The sequence below is a fragment of the Zosterops lateralis genome, assembly GCF_965231275.1.
Source record: "Zosterops lateralis genome assembly, chromosome: 10".
Taxonomy (NCBI): Eukaryota; Metazoa; Chordata; class Aves; order Passeriformes; family Zosteropidae; genus Zosterops; species Zosterops lateralis.
The window spans coordinates 25,027,425-25,044,830 of NC_139770.1; the positions used below are offsets into that span (position 1 = coordinate 25,027,425).

Below are 17,406 nucleotides of genomic sequence, written 5' to 3' on the forward strand. Positions count from 1 at the left end.
CACAAAATAAAAAACTAAAAAAAAAAATAACAACTTTGAGCTGCTATATTTACTCCTATAAAGAAAACTATGTAAATCGCTACTGATAGGTTTATAACCATGAACTACCAAAGACAGACCCCAACATAGCCCTAAATTCTCTGAAGGTAATTAACCCAATATCACGGTAATGCAGTATTAGTAAAATTGTGCTATTTATAGGAAGAGCAATAATCGTGCCAAAGCTTTCCTATTTTGATGTAAATATTTTGTGTTTTAGACTTTAGAAACCTCTTCTCCTGAATTCTGATGCCAGAGAGGATTACATATGCTGTAGTATTTCCAGCCATGAGAAATGTTCACAAATATTTTTTTGATGCAACCTTTCCTTGGAAATTATTTTCCCAAAGTCTTTTCTATAATCTTCGGAAGTTTAAGAGGCCACGAAAATGTGCCACAGGCAGCATGTAGAGTCTTATAGTTTGAAATTTTGAGTTGTTAAACCACTGCTGACTAATTTTTTCCACCTCCAAATATAATCTATTGTCTCGTCTCCTCCCTTCTTTCCCTGACACCCAGGCTAGCTTCTGCCAGCTATTTGTAGGGAACTTCAGCAATGTTTCCTTAGGAAAGGTAAGAGAGAGGACTGTGGGGGAGAATTGTTCCCTAGATAAATCTGTATGCTATCAAATAACTTTTGAGGAATTTCCCATTACTCCTGGAACAAGAGTTGATTGATCCAATGACAGTCAAGCTTTTAGTGTTTTGAAAAACATTTTTATTTTAGGCAATGAGTACAAATCAAGAGAGTCACCAGCAGAAAAGAAATAGTTACTGACCCTTAGGAGGTACTATGTGAATTTTTTTCCTCGCGATACCTGGCAGAAGTTTGTGTCAAGAAGTGATTCAGTCCTGCAGTCCTGTTACTTCTGGTTTTAACTAACAACATGCCAGAACTTCTGCAGCTTTGTCCACACCTAATAACTACATTGTAGTGACTACAATTTGGATCCCAAGGACAATCACACCAGGGGGAAAAAAAAAAAAAAAGCATTTGAGCAATGGAGAAAACATGAGTTTGTCATCTTTAAAGGTATGTTTCAAAAAGAACTGGCTCAGCTTGAGCTGGAATGGTTTTCTTAGGCAAGACTGGAAGATTAACGTCAATGAAAGTCAGTCTTGCACAAATATTCTTCAGTTGCAGAATCTAAAAAGCCGCAGTACCAGAGGCACATACCAGAGTAAGGAATACAGGAAGAGTAAAGAGGACGGAACAAGAAAAATATTATGACAAACTTAAAAGAGCTTCTGAAGAAAAAGAAAGAGAAGCATTTCTAAAACAAGATTTTACTACTTTGGGGGAACCTTGGTGCGTTTTTAATTTATAATGTGATGTTAATATTTGCCCTAACTTTGGAGACATTTTCTTAGAAGAGATTGGAGTAACTGTGAAAAAAGCTCAGGCTGGCAATAACCCTCCACCATGCTCTGCAATTTAGACAAGAAGTGATGCAGCTGGCTAGACTTCACTCTCAGCAGAGAAAGACCTTTAAGTGGAACATCTGCATGCAGACACCAGCACTGTGCAAACACTTGAGGAGCACAGACGGTCAGACAGCACAAAGAGATTAATTATCTTTGAAACTCATCTCAGGGAAAATGACATAATAAATTGCACATATTCATCCCACTCATATGCTTGAATAAATTCCCAATCACTAACCAAACAACACTGGAAGGCAAAAGCTTGCATGTTTTCCCAGTCTGTTTTCTGCTGTTACCAGTTTGAGGAAGGTAAGTACATCCCATACCAAGTTCAGTAAGCATCTGAACATGAAAACACAAAGAGCTCCTTTAGGTTTGATCTTGACAAAAGCCAGGCTTATCTTTATTTCCTGCTCCATCTTCTGAACTTTTAAGGGATGTTGTCTATTTTAACTCTATAAACACAAACTTTTAAAATATTAAATTGGTACCAGTTAAGCTTGATTTTTAAGGCAACTGGCTCACAAAAAACCCCATTCTATTCCCTCTGGCAAAGACTAGAGCTCTCTAAGATCCTCATGCAGTGTGGAAAGACACCATAATTCCACTGAGCACTAAGGACAAACATAGGCACTGATTTGCCAGGTTAGATATGCAGCAAATGTCTTCTGGTTATTCATTACCTACAGTTGCTCCTTTACCCTGCAGTAAGACAAAGGAAAGAGCCTGAACTTTAATATCATCAAAAAACCACACCAAAATATGTATGGACAATGCTGACAGAAATAACTGAGCTTAAGAAGGGTTGTAGAACACCAGGAGGCAGATTTTTTCTGAAACCATAACTTTAAACCCAGAAATCTTGTTTCAGCAGAGATCTGGTTATATTCAGTGAACAGATTTTTCCAGATTTCTTCTCACACAAAAACTATCATGTTTAGTACTAGCATATAAAGGATGGGAAACTAACAATCCAGAGTAAGAATTATCCAACTCGAGAACTGAGTAAGAGGCAAACATCTCATAATTTGAGTAAAAATTTGCAACTACTATTAATTTACCAATATTCCCAACAAAGCAAGAGCCACACTACATTTTATGCCAATGGACATGTGAATATTCAGGTACTCTCAACTGTACTAGAACCTAGTAGATGTAATGGGAGTAATGGGAGACATTCCTAATGGTCAGGATTAAATTTTACTTAAGATCTTGTCAACAAGAAGGGCTTCCAAATGTCTTCTGGATTTCTGTTTTGCAAAATTATAAAAGTTTTCTTATTTAGATGACAAATAACTAGCAAGAGTTTAGTCATATCATGCAATTCTAGATATGATTGAAAATTAACATCTACAATGAATGCATTCTCTCTGTGCAATTAGACAATAATTAAATGCTTGGGAGTCAAAAAACGTTGGAAAACAAACAACAATCCAAGAAGTGACTTGTTCAACTGTGCAACTTCACCAACATTAAGAGCTCTGTGTTTTCCTGGCAAGAACAATTAACAGAATACCTTCACTAGGACTTTTCTAGGAAGGGGGAAAAGAAAAAGATAGCAATATTCTCAGATTACAGAAAACAATAGCAAAGGTGCTCAATAATTTCTTGCGAGAACTTTTTAGTTCAAAAAAGAAAGGGAACTTTTCTACTAGATTACTTAACTCACTCCAAGTAATCATGAACAAGTTTTGCTCTTTTTCTAAGCAAACAATGAGATGTCAATGTCAATAAAATTATCAACATCTAGTATACCACAAATGCTCCCATAAAATCTGAATTTCACAGTATTAATTTCACAACTTTATAATAAGGATTTGCCTTTCAGCTCAAGAAAATCCTGAACACAAGACTCTTATTTAAGTAAGAGTTCCTAATAGCCTTATAAGGGTCATCTTCATTAGCCACTGCTTTCAGCTGCCACTTTATAAAGGGAACTGATCAAAGACACAGCCTTGCTTCAGAACCATCCAAGTGCCACCCTGAATTTATAGCAGCACCTATACAGAAAGAAGTCAGCATTAGATGAGGGCCTTGGCATCCACAGTGAGAATGCTTCCAAACAGATTGTTTCCTCATTGAAGAAACTCAAACCTGAATTTAAGAATACGGATGACTTTAGGCTAAAAAACATTTTAGTTTAAAATAAGGTAACTCTCAGTTTATACCCAGAATACTGTTCTGAATGAGTACATATATATTACTGAAACCCCAGTTTAAAGATAACACAAACACAGAACAATGTATTTTCTGCATAAGCTCTAGAGGAGCAGGAGGGGAAGCATCTTTCTACTAGCATGAATCATAATAATTATATATGTTTCTTACCTGTTTTTTCTACGAAAAGGTGGCAAAAGTGTTTATCAAGCTCCCTCACAGCTAGCATCAAAAGCATAAGGTGCCTAGGTCCAGAGTCTCCCACATGCATTTAATTCTTGTCTCATCCTCTTCTACGGGAAATCTTTGACCATTACAGAGTCCGGACACCTCTATAACTATAAAATATAAAAGAAATACCTGGGCCCCCCAACAGTGTCCTCTTCAAACAGATAGCAGAGAGATGCTCACAGCTATGCCACTCCTATGCAGATAAATGTTGGTTAAACACGAAACTGTTATACAGCAGTGGAAGAAGACACAAATTTGCATTTTAAACACTTTTGCTCTGAAATGAGGTCTTAAAAGAGTTTTAAAGTAATAGCATGTTCTGCACTAGATAAAATAACCCTTAGGATTCACAATCAGAGTGGTACCACACTACGTACAGTCTGCAGGGCATAGAGCCAAATTCCTGATGTGGTCAGCAGGAGCTCCAAGTGCTCATCAAGTTTGGTTGCAATATTATTTTATGACTCTCTCACAGTAGGATTGTTAAGAGCATTAAAGATTTTACCAGGCAGTTACAAAATTTCAATTCCCATAATGACTGAGATCAAAAGAGACTTCTGGAGGTACCTTGTCCAACTCCCTGTTCAGGCAGAGTCACCTAAGGCTGCTCAGGACCACCAACAGATGACTTTTGGGTATCTCCAAAAATGGATATTCCATAGTCTCTCTAGGCAATCTGTTCCAGTGCTCACTCATATTCACAGTAAAAAAAATTATTCTTTATGGCCAGAAATCTGTACTAACAAAGTCCATTAACATTATTATTCTTCCTAATAAAAAGTTTCTCAAGAGAGATACTGGGAATTTTGATGAAAAACAAGAAAACAAAGTTCTTCTAGCAAACCTAGGAAATGAAGTCTGCTGGTGCATGCTACTGCCATGTGGCACAAAGAAATGGTAGAATAAAAATCAGGAGTTCAGAAGAGCAACATTTGTGTGGCTGACAATTACATCATTCTAAGTGCTTCATCTGAATACACGGAAGAAATGTTTGGAACAGTGTTCAAATCCCAAGTTAACCACTCTGGAAGACAGCCCATGCTAACAAGCCTTAATTTAACATGCTGCACGTCTACCAACTGTTAAAAGTACATTTGTGTTGGCCAGACCAAAGGAAGAATTTATTCACAACATTCCGTCCTGTGTGACATCATGAAGCCAATACAAGTTCTAAAACACTCATATTATGATATAAATCTGTATTCACTGGTTCTTTAAATGTTTTGCTTCTGTTTTTATCATAAACTGGTAATACAGGATTCAAATTATAGGCTTTATCTCTGACCACAAGAAGTGTTAGAAATTGCTGTAGCTAGAACTACATGCAGATTTCACAGTTTTTAGCCTGAACATTGAAAATGTGGAATGTCTTTCAGCACCAGTTAAATCCTTGTTTAAAGACAGCTCTTGCAATTCCTTTACACTAACTCAACTCCCTGTAAAATTTTCAATTATAAAAACGTAAGAGTTTTCCAAAGTCTAAGTTTGAAGATATATTCACAGTAGCAGCATGTACCATTTTAATTGTGTATCATATTGGTTTAATGTATTTAGCACATTTAAGAAGACATTAAAACATTAAGAAAGAATAGTCCTTGTAAACTACTAAAAATTCTCACAATAAGGCTTTCTACAATTTATTGGAAAGCAAGACAAATCTACACCAAAAGGATTTTTATCTGAAACAAAATGCCTGGTTTGAATGACTTGCATTTAAATAGTCTGAACAGAATTAGAGGCAGCCAATTCAACTTGTTTTCTATTCTTTTTCAGAGGAAATGTACAAGTGATTGAGTATGCCCAAATCCCAAAACACTAAAAAGTTCATCTACAGATGGCATCTCCAGTAAGGTGTTTTCCACAGAAGGAAGTCTAATTTCTTTACTTTACAAAGAAGACAGAACTTGTGACATTTCCTCATTTCCTTCCATACTGATATATATCTATTCTAAGCACATAAGACTTCAAATATTATAAAGGAGTGAAAACCCTGCAGTAGGAACACACCTGTGATACAGGAGGCAAACCAAGTTGAACCAGGTTCACTTTCTGCAGAGAACTGAAGTCACACCTGCAGCATGGAGAAGAATCAGCTTTTAGAACCTATTCAGATCACCTCTTCCAGCCACAGAGAAACAGGTTTGTTTGGGTTTTTTTCTCAATCATTTAGACTAAACAGACATTGTTTAACAGAACCTCAGTTACAATTCCATCTGTATTGCAATATTACAGTACTATTCAGATCAGCTGTCTTTCCTCTCTAGGGCCAATTTTGTGGCATCATCAGATCACATTTAATGAAAGTACATTATAAATTTTCTTCACATCACAGATTACATTCTTCCACCATTCTCCTTTAATTATGTTTGCTTTTTTTGCTCCAATAACGATCAACTTTTGTTCCTTTTCAAAGCAGACCACAACTGACCAAACAATACTGTTGGAAGCTATGATCTGCTTTTTTAAATTCAAGTTTAGGAGCATACTATTTTCCCTTTTCTTCCTGAGCTATCATCCTGATCATCTAAGTAACAATAGGTACTTGGTTTTCTGGACCCCAAAATTTTCCTCATAATTGAAAGTTCCTTCATACCTGCAAGAACAATCAAAAAAACGGAAGCTATTAATAAACATCTACATGGCAAACAATGCAGATGCAGCACCTGATACTGACACTATACTAAATTCCAGTTTCATAAAGATTTAGAGAAGCCACAGCATTTACACGTACTTCATGATTTGTGCAACAGGTCTTTAGAAATGTAAAATCCTGAAGACCTCTATTTTTGGGCATTCTGACCTTACATTGCAAAGGAAGTACACAAAAGCACAATAACAAAATCACAGAGACACCTCCCACCCTCCCAAATTCAGAGGCATTAATAAAGAAATGACATCACAAATCACTTTCTGGGTACAGCATAAAACACTCACCTCAATGAATGTACTAATCATGATCTTTCCAAATAACAAAGTGTCATCAATATATTCCTATTAAAAAAAGAAAAAAAAATATCAAGTTTTATAAGCAAGATAAAAAATTATTATAGAAGATGAATCAAGTCCATTTCATAATACTGATAAAAGTATTTATTATTATCATAACCTAGCTTCTAAATTGGTTCCTTGAGCAATGCACAGAATAACTACCCATTGAATTCTGTTCCCTTTACAAACGTAAGAATCCCCCCAAAATTCTCATTTCTGCCAGACCAGAAATAAAGCTTATTTTACCCTTTCAAGTAAGTATTCCTTGTGCTGTTAAACCTACCACCTGTGCTCAAGACTCCATAGTGACTCTGAACTGATCATACCCAGGAGCAAATAGAAACTGTCTCTCAAATTTATTCTTTCACCTTGAATAAGAGACTTGGCTAAGAGCCAAGTTTAATTGCCAAGAGGTTGGGTATTTGCCATGAAAAAAAGCAGCCTGTGCTGAGACATCTTGTCAAGACACTAAACACCATCTCCTTCACATGCCCCACGCTAATTTCTACACATCCTTCGTTCCAGGTTCCAGTCTTAAAAAGGTGCCTACTTAAAGGTATATTAAATTACTTGTATGCAGTGTGAATTTAAAAAAAAACACCTTATTTTCCTTGTAACCAGAAAATGCTATTGTCTTCCCAAGTGGAACTGGAGAGACAATTAAGCACAACATCAATAGTCAGAACTCTTAATATTTGTATGTCAGCTCTTGTTCCTTTTGAAAAAAAATGACAAAAATTATGCATGTGAGGTTGCCATGTGTTGTCACAGAAAGGAGGGAAAAATTATCATGTCCCACCATGCAGTCATCTATTTCACCTTTACTGTAAGTGAAACCAGATTTAAAAGGATCTCTATACCATACATCAACTTCAGTATTTGTTGACATCCCCATTAAGCAGTATATCTGTGTATCTACTACTCCTCTCCTTCAAGAAAAAGTACATGCTTCCACCACATCTACTGTAGTTCCAGGATAATGTTGCTCTTCAGACACTGCTGTGGTTCACACCCTGTTCAACATTTCAGTCAGAATCAAAGTCCCCTTCTGGAAGAAACTGTGCCAAATAAATTCTTGTCCCCATCGCATCAATAATCCACTGCAAAAAGTACAGCAACCTAACAAACACCATGTACTTGTCCTAGGAGTTGGATGTATTAGTACTGAAATAAGAGCTCACGTCACAGGAGAACCATGGCAGAGATGTAACTGAAATCAAGTAAGTGCATTATACAATGAAGATTTTGCACAATTAAAGAAACTAAGCAGAAACATAAAAGTACATGTAATAAGGTCAAGCACAAAAACTGTACTAAGATACAAAAGCTGCAAGGAATAAGGAGGATAGGAAGCAAAACCAAGAAAAAAGACAAGTACTAGACATCCTCACCACTTCATCTTGTCTCCCTAAGCTTCAATTACAATAAATTGCAGGTGTTATTTAACAGTGGATTGTCTCTCTTTCAGAACAGGATGTTAGAAAGGCAATGTAGCTTTGGTTCTACTTTTTAAAAAAACGCTATCTATACAAGGAAATCTCTGCCCATCCCTAACTATTCTACCTATAAGAAAAATCAAGTGTTAAGAATTACCATGGGGTATGCTCAAAAACAGGTGGAAGGAAAACTAAAGTCTTTCCCAGACATTTTGGCATACAGATGAGGTTTCTTTCCCAGCATGAAAACTTGTCAGGATCAACACTGGTACTGCTTGTACCGAACTTCTGGAGCCTGTTCACACCATCTGCAGAACCTCCTCATCCTCTTGCCCCAAGAAATGCTTTCTGTATATTTCAGTCTATTCATGTTAAGAGCATGTTGAGTCACTACCCCTTCAATGTCCTCAATAAAATTTTCATTCCTATTGGAAGAAAACCAAGGAAAAATGAAAACCGTATTCCATGGTTATATATGTTGAGGAAGGGAAATTTAGCCTCACTTCTGATTGTGTTCTACAAGCAAAGTTGTCTAAATCAGACTATCAAAAAACATCAGAGAAATCAGAAGGCTCCTCTAGGGCTATCACACACTACTTCAGCAGCAGTTCACCAGTAGCTGAGAACACCTGCATGAAAATTTCTTGACTTTACAAAAGCTTTCAAACAGACAAATTCTCATAGCCTCCCTTTGATATGTGGATAAGCAGGAAAAACATGCACTTCAGAAGCACTCCTGGGGCAACTCACATGAAACTCAGTACATTGCTGCTGTCCCTTGGTAACTCCTCAGTGGTGACAGAGGACCAAGTAAGAGGATTCTGTACTGGTGCAAGCCCAGCGCAGGCATTCAGACAAAGACCCCATCCACACTTGAAGGCAACCCTAGCAATACAAAGCAGAGGCACAGAAGCTGCCCATGTCCCAGCAGGGCTGGCAGGCAGAGTACGAGCAGGCTGCACAAGCGTGCCTGGTGATGTGCTAAGCCACTTAGGCGAACATCAGATCCCGCACAGACAGCCGGGCATGCGGAGCCCCATGTGTTCGGTGCCTGCCTACTACACACGGCTGGCTCCAGCACACAGATAGAACGTGCCCAAAGAGCCACTGCAAACATCTCCACTCACTTTACAGACACTCAGATCATCCCACTCTTCTTCATTTTGGTCTTCTCTGCCACGCTATTTCACAAAGGCAGCCTGGGGCTGCAAGAAACCCCAGCAAAAGATAGTAAAACTGTCACCCTCTGAAGTGTGGTTTTGACTCCAACCTTCTCTCTTCCCATGCTTTTAAACATACTTCACAGAAAGAAGTCTAATAAGAAACACTCTCATCCCCTCACAAACAAAGCTCTAAGTGTCAGAAGGCAGAGTTCTACAAACAAAAGTAATGTAGCTTTGGTTCTACTTTCAAAAAGTCAGTTCTACTGAAAAAAAGCCTTCTTTGCTAACCAACAACCAACAGTGTTCCAGTCTGACCCTACAGCAGGGGTGAAGTTTAAGGTAGCAGCTGAAGCAGGGAGGTGGAGGGACACTTTTACACAGGACACAAAACAGCAGCAGCATTACTTTCAAGAGCAACACTTTCTGCATCCAAACTCATCCATAACCAAAACAAGTAAAAGTCCTTTTGAGTAATACAACAATATTGCAAAGAATGATACAGGTATTTATTGACTCCTTTGCTGCTCAGTGCTTGACAAGCTTAGTTGACAAAATGAATATTTAAGCAGTTTAAGACTTGGACTACAGGGATATAACTGAATGTGGAAAGTATGAACGCAGTAAGACAATCCAGTTAAAAAACTCTATAATCCACCAACCTTATAGAGGAATTCTAGGCCATGCAATCAAAATTGGAGACAAAAATTCCTTTTCAGAAACACCTGATTATCCAGTAATTATGATGTGGTAATGTTGTGACTATAATACAGTGTCTACAGGACACTCACGCCAACTATTACACAAGGTCTTGCTAAGTACACGACGTTCCTTTTAACATAGGCCAGCCATAGCAACCCTATGGAAAACACTACAGTTGATCTAGACTAGTGATAATTTACTTGTTCTACTGCCTATTAGTAATCTTCTTGCTTTTAAGCCACAACAAATATACCTCATCCCGTGGTAACTTGTCACTTCCTTAATCTTTGAAGGGTGAAAAAAAGATCTACAGTAAAGCATATTCTAATACAGTAAAGATGTTAGAGAAACAAGGGTGTGGCAAGAACCCAGGAAAAAGAAAACTGTTTATCAGTCTGTATCTAAGCCAAACACTTCCTGGTCATAATAAACGTCTGAAGTAGAAGAAACATCCAGAACGCTACTACCAATTACTTTCTCCACTTCACTCCATTCTCATACTTTGAGGCTAAACTGCATCAACATCTCAGTTTACTAAAAAAGCTCATTACTGTAAGAGTGTGTTGCTCAGGGAGAGGCTCAAGTAAGTTTATCAAGTGAACTGTGTTATTACATACTTTAATCTTATGACTGGAGGAAGAAAAAGCGGAGGTGTTATGCCAAGAATATGCTGCCTCTTTAATGCCTCTCTGTGGAAATCCAAAATGAGTAACAGTAAACGGTAAAAATCAAGATTACTTAGATTTTCACTGACAGAATTTGTTTGCTAAAACAAATATAGGAAGTCTATAACAAGTCCCACCAACAGACAAAAAAAAATCCAGCAAAACCACATAGTCCTTGAATTACAAATGAAACCAAAAAAATTGTCAAATCTAAGAAGTGCCCAAAAGCCAAAAACCTGCTTTTCATGCCTTTGCCTTCTGCACAACATCAAGCTAAACCACGTCTTCACAGGACAGACCATGCTCTTTCACTGCAGTGTTTGACATTTACGACATCCAACTAAAATATCTTCCTTCTACCTTGAAATACATACTTGAAATGGCCAAAACTTCACCAAACCCTGAAGGGTATTACTTTTTTTCTTCTACTCCAGGCCAAAGGCTGTCTCTTTTCCTCTATGTGTTACTAGTGAGGTAAGCAACCTCCACAGTCCAGAACCAGGACTCCACACCTCGGGACAGTGTCATTCCTCATCACAAGACTAACACCAAGCTTTGCATGGAGCAAGGACACAGTGAAGTCCCCCAGTGAAACCTCCTCGCTTTGCAGAAATAATGCAGGTTTCAGAGACAAAAGCAAAACAGAAACACCACAACACTTACAAGCATAAGCAAGAAGGAACTTGATGTTACAGTGTAACAATGTGGGCACTCTCCCTAACACCAATCAAACTGTGGCTGAAACAATACTGGCAACTTGGAAGGGTTTCTCACCATACTAATCAGGTTTTTACTCTACTTTTGACTTGACAAATACTCTTACCACTGGAATCATTACAGAAGTTCCACTTCTTTCCCTTTACTCGTGATAGCTATTCAATCTCAGATGTCCAAGACAATAAATCTCAGAGTCTTGCATTTGGAAAAGAAAGATGTGAGCTTACAAGGAAGACTGAGAAAAACTTCTTATCATCTTTAGGCCATGTAGTGACAAAATAAGAAGCAATGGTTTGAACCTGCAAGAGGGTAGACTTAGATTGGACATATGGATGAAACAATTGGACTTCATGATTCTGTTTCTTTGATCAGAATCAATGCACTGTCTCAGCCAAGTTATTTTTTCACTGGAATACACTTGCAAGGCACTGTACTTTCCAAGTACCTGAGACCTCATACCGACCTCCTAGGAGACCTTTTTAAGCTCCTACAGTACAGAGAAATGCTATCCCTTACCCCACCCTATTATGAAAAGTCAAATGTAAAGCGTCAGCTTGACTGTTACCATGCTGCTCATCTATTTGCATGAAACTGTACTTACATAAAGCGTTTTGTAATCATGCGTGTAATAGTATGCATCTAATGTGAACAGCAGCACAACTACACTGTCTCAAGGAAAACACTGTCCTTACAACTACACGCAACAGAAAAGACAAATGGACAGCACCTGTTGCCTACTCTACTTGTAGCTCACACATCTCAGCAGCGCTGAGATTCTGTTATTCGGTGTCACACAGTTCCTCCTCCCGTGGAGGATCCCGCCCGGCCGGTGGGACCCAGCTCGGTCCCCGCGGTGCCGCTCAGCGCTCCGGGACACGCGTGCTCTCCGCCGGTTCCCCCCGCTCCGCGCCCCGGCGCTGCCCCTCGCACAGACCCGGCCGCAGCCCGCAGGGACGTCAGAACGGAGCCCCGCCAGGGAACCGGGTCCGGCCCGGCCCCGCCGCCACCGGTGACCGCCGTCCGCCGCCTCCGCTCTGGGCCGGGGCCAGCGCCGCCCGCCCTGAGCCCCGGCCCGGCCCCACGCGGCCGCCCCTCGGAGAGCCCAGCTCCCGTCCAGCGCCCGCTGGGGGTGGGTGTGTCTGCGCCCCCACTCCCGGACGCTCTCCCGGTCCAAGGCGGGCAGGGGACGCAACGCACTCGGCCCCGCACCCCGCCCCGGGGAGCGACTCACTGCCGGCCGCCGCTTCCCTCGCTGCGGTTTCTCGGGGAGCGGTGGGGGCGTGTCACCACCGCGGTTCAGAGGGAGCCCCACGCGCCCCCTCCCCGGTGGGCAGGGGACGGCGGCGGGACGGACCCCGGGGAACAGGAGCGACCCGCGCGCCGATCGTCCCGGCAACGGGAGAGCCCCTGCGCGAGGGTTACGTAACCTCGGCCCGGCGAGCGGGGAAGGAGGGAGAGCCCCTGTGCCCCCGCGGCCGCCGCTCGCCGCCCCCTCCCGCCGCTCCCCACGAGCCCCTCAGCCCCTTCTGGTCGCGGAGAGCGGGCCCAGCGGGCCCCCACTCACCGCACTCGGCGCGCCCCACCGGCCCGGTGCGTCCCGGCTGGGGCTTCATACGGGCAGAAACGTGACCGGCCGCCGCGCGCCCGCCCCGCCCGCGTCCCCATTGGCCGCGGCCGTGTGACGCAAGCGGGGCGCCCGGGCGGGGGCGGGGCGCGCGCCGCTGCCATTGGCCGCGCGGGCCGCCGCTCACTTTACATAAGCCTCACGTGTGGCACCATGTTTCCACCGACCGCCGCGGCCGCCTCCCGAGCCTGCCCCGCCGCCGGCCCGCCCCGCCCCTCCCCCGCGCCGCCGCCGCCGGGGCGCACTCACCGCCGGCCCCCGCGCCGCCTCCCGCCGAAGCCTTAGCAGCTCCGTTCGCCTCTACCGGCGCCCCCCACCCGCCGCCACCGCCGCTACGAGACCGCAGGGCCGAGGAGGATGGATTGGGGGGGGGGGGGGGGGGGGTGTGGTCACGTGACGCCCCGGGGAGAGCGGCTCCGCCCCCGCCTGCTCGGAGCCGAGCGTGACGTGTCGTCCGCGCGCGCACGGCGAGAGACCGTTGGCGGCCGGGGCGCGCGCGCCGGGCCTGGACTCAGCGCAGCTCGGCCCGGACTGAGGGCGGGGGAGCCCCGCGATCCCGGAGAGCGCCCGCCGCACCGCAGCCCGCGGAGGTCACCCCTCCGGCGCTCGGTTCGCTTACATAAGGCAGCAGCGCCCGTATCCCGTTTCCTGGTGCTGCCGCCCGCGCTGGGTGCACGCCCTGAAGTTTCGAAACTGCCCCCGCGTGTAGTTCAGGAGGTGCCGGGTCACAAAGCGAAGTGCAGCGCAGGAGAGCGTAGGGCTGCATCTTTCTCCCGCACCGGCCGGCAACATCAGTCTGAATTGCTATAACAATGATTAAACGAAGAATTTCCGAGCTCCTAAACGTATGTACTGTTCTCGGGAGCAGCAGTTCCGCATACGGTAACGTGTTAACATACGATTGCTTTCCATTCCAACTATTTAAATAAGCTTTTCATATTTATTAAAAGAATATTTCCCCCTTCTGTTCAAGCAAAACATTCAGAGATCATTGACATGTCTATCGTACAGTAATAAAGAATTAAGTAAATTCTTGTGCATCATTCACCCAGGTTTTCTCTCAGGCCCCTGCACTGTCCATCCTACCCTGGTGAGAGAACCTGGGCTCGTTGTTGTTACAATTCAGTGAGATAACCCAATAACCCATTGCTAAACACTTCAGCTCCAGTCTCCACATCTTCCAAGGCTAAGCAGAGCAATCAGTAGCTGAGAAATTAATGATACTTTGTCTGTACTCTGAGCTTCCTCTGTCTCCACTATGGTGCGTGGCTTTGCAAAGAAGGAACAGAAAATGTGCCAAAGCCACATTCAGGCTAACAGCATTTTACACTCACTGCATACAGGCAATTGCTCCATAGGATACAACACAGGACAGAGCCATCAGGGCTTCCACTGTTTATCTGCAAAATGAGGTTAATGCCTCTTCCCTCCCTCGCTGCGGTGTTAAGGATAAGTCCATTAGGTGCACAGATATTTATGCTCTGACTGTTACAGAAACAGCCTGTGAGTAAAGGACTGTGGAGTATTTAACTGCTGGACAGGAGAGGGGGTGGGCAGCGGAAGCATTAGGACCAGATTCTGCAACTGGATTTGTTGCAATGTACAAGTCAGCTTACCAGGATACCATTCTTAGTTTGTGCTCCTCTGAGGAGTCTAATTTTACGATTAATCCTAATTAGGTAGTCTTTGTGTAGTTTGGTCAACTCATTCGTAGGCCATCACATCCAGAATTTCATTGTTTTTGTAAGTTCTCTGCTTTAGGGTTAAAGGGATGTATAATAATATTCTTGGTTTCCACAAGATGTTGGGTTTTGTGTTATGTGCCAAAAATATCTGTCCCTGGCTTTGTGTTGTGGTCTTTTACCATGGACTCAAACTAAGGCCTTCCAACCAAAGCAAAACCTTCAGATCCACACTGTCCCTCACCCCATCAGATTACAAACGTGAGAGAGATGGCAAACCATGGCACTGTGTTAGAGCTAAATGAGTTCCCAGGACACACATTCACCACTGTAGCAGGTCATGCCTGTCCTGGCAGAAGAGTAACCACCACCACCATAAATAGCCAGTACCTTTCCCACCCTGGTATTTACCAGAGGCAAATTACTTGAGTCCTGCTTATTTTAAAGGGATACTAATCATTCAAGCTTATGGGAATAATTTTGAAGGTCTATTCATACCACCTTTTTTAGTAGTTACAGCTTTATATTTAATGTTCCAAAAACTAGGGTAAGCAGTGTTACTCAAAACGTGATTATGTACCCTGAACAAGTTCAGTCCAAATTCTGCAACTTCCAGAATATTGTCACTAGTCAAACAATGTGTGTAGATACAAATTATCCCAGATACCTCTGATTTGAAATAACAGGAGTGCAGGCACAGGACTTCTAAAGGAGTGCATATTGCTATTGACTCAATGGCTTATCTACTAAGGAACAAAGCAAAATAAAGTTGTTGCAAATTTTTACGGGTTCTACATGTTTGTTCTTAAGGTCGCCTTGTCTGGTAAGTATCTATAACATAAGAGTTTTTATAGCAGCAGGAGTAAAATAACATATGCACACACAAATGGTTCTGAAGAACACAAAGCTTGTTAGAAAAGCATTAAAACGGTCGTGGTTTTTTTCTCCAGTTTTGTTTATTTTGTGTGTGTGTGTGTTCACATGTGGAGCACGGCTAGAACAAACCATTGCTGTATCCAGCGAGCCCGTTCTGTGCGTGCCTCACACGCCGGGTCCCGCACTGGCGCTGCCCCAAGGCCGCTCAGCCCTGGCGAGCCTGGGCACAGCTCCGAGCGCTGCCCGGCTCCCTCGTGCGGCCTGGCCAGGAAAATGCTGCTCTTTGTGGGCTTTTTTTATGGAATCCCGCTGCTTCTTACACTTAGATCAGTAGATTTTTAGCCACACACGCTAATGCCGAACGTTTTCCCTGCATACCTAAAAAGTAGATTTTTTGCTTAACTGGAGCAATTCAGTCAGTTCTGAGAAGCAGTGACGTGTTGATAGTATCTATATTTTTAAAGGGAGATAAAAATCAAGTCTTTCAATATGGAAAAATAATAATTTGAGACCACCTGAAAAACTACCTGAGAACTGCTTGCTTGGATTTTCTAAGGAAATAAGGTTCCTCTTTTTGAATAACTGTGCTTCCCTATTCACTTGTAGAAGTCACCTGTTCCAAGATACTCCAATGCACTGACAGAACTGCATATTATTAAAAAAAAAAAAAAAAAAAAAAAAATCAATGCTTTACAGCTGGAGCCCACATCTAATTCTTCATTTCCTAGGTCTAATTACTCACCATTTACAGTGACGCTGACAGTCATTGATTCTTGCAAAGATCCGGAAGGGTTTTTTTTGCTAATGAGCAAAAGTCGTCACTCTCACTCTCTGTACAGACAAAGAAGGAGGAAAGGAAAAAAACCACTTTCCTCATTACCAGTAAATATATGGATAGGTTTTTCTAAAAGCATTGGAGAGTGTAGGGACAAACTGCAACAAATAGACAGCAATATCATAAAGTTTTGAAAATGCTTTGATTAAAATGCAAAGGAATGTAAAAAACACAATAAAGAACTTCAAGTCAAGCAGCAAGTTCCTGAAATGTGCTGCAGTTCAAATGTCCTTTGCACAAGTGTCTGCTGGTCGCCAGACAGAAAAACTTCGCTAACAACTTCTGGGGAATGAAGTTTTTAAATCTGTCTGTATTCTTACTGTTTTCTAAGTATTCTGATTAAATTCAGTTTCTGTTGGCAAATGTAGCATAATTTTATGTTCGAAATATCTTGAAAAGTAACACATGAAGGAGCTCTGAATTGTTCTTTTAGGATACAAATGGAAGGGGTGTATCTCCCCACTGTACCTCCATGTGCTTATCCCCAAGCCCATGAGAATGATTTTAGAAGCAAACAGCTCAGAGCACTCCAGGTCTGAGATGCTGCTGTTTAGTGTGTATTAGCAACTTGTTTTCTGCAGTCAGCCTCACAGAAGGCAGAATGAAGATAGCTTGAAATTGAATTCACAGTGCTGAAAAGGGGTTTAAAGCTTCCTGCATAACCCTGAGAGTAATAGTTTGTGATTTCACAGTCTGCCTAAGGTGATCAAAGTCCTTACACATTCACCAAAAGAACAGTCCTACCACCTCCACTGAGTTAAAAACCAGTGATTATGCAACTGTGCTGTTAGTCAGGTTAGGAAACCAATTTGACTGAAAATATCCCATGAATTTAGTTTTTGGTTGGATTACATCACAGCTGTGGGAGC

At 42.2% G+C, this 17,406-nt stretch overlaps 1 protein-coding gene across 1 annotated transcript in view; it reads right to left on the minus strand.

The window, feature by feature from the left end:
• The window catches only part of LOC310913367 (period circadian protein homolog 2-like), a 45,610-nt gene extending 32,440 nt beyond the window's left edge, over positions 1 to 13,170 (minus strand). The window contains 4 exon segments of the mRNA XM_083868747.1: positions 3,793 to 3,953; positions 5,860 to 5,923; positions 6,787 to 6,843; positions 13,085 to 13,170. The gene's annotated coding sequence lies outside the window, so the exon portion shown is untranslated.
• Positions 13,171 to 17,406: the final 4,236 nt, after the last annotated feature.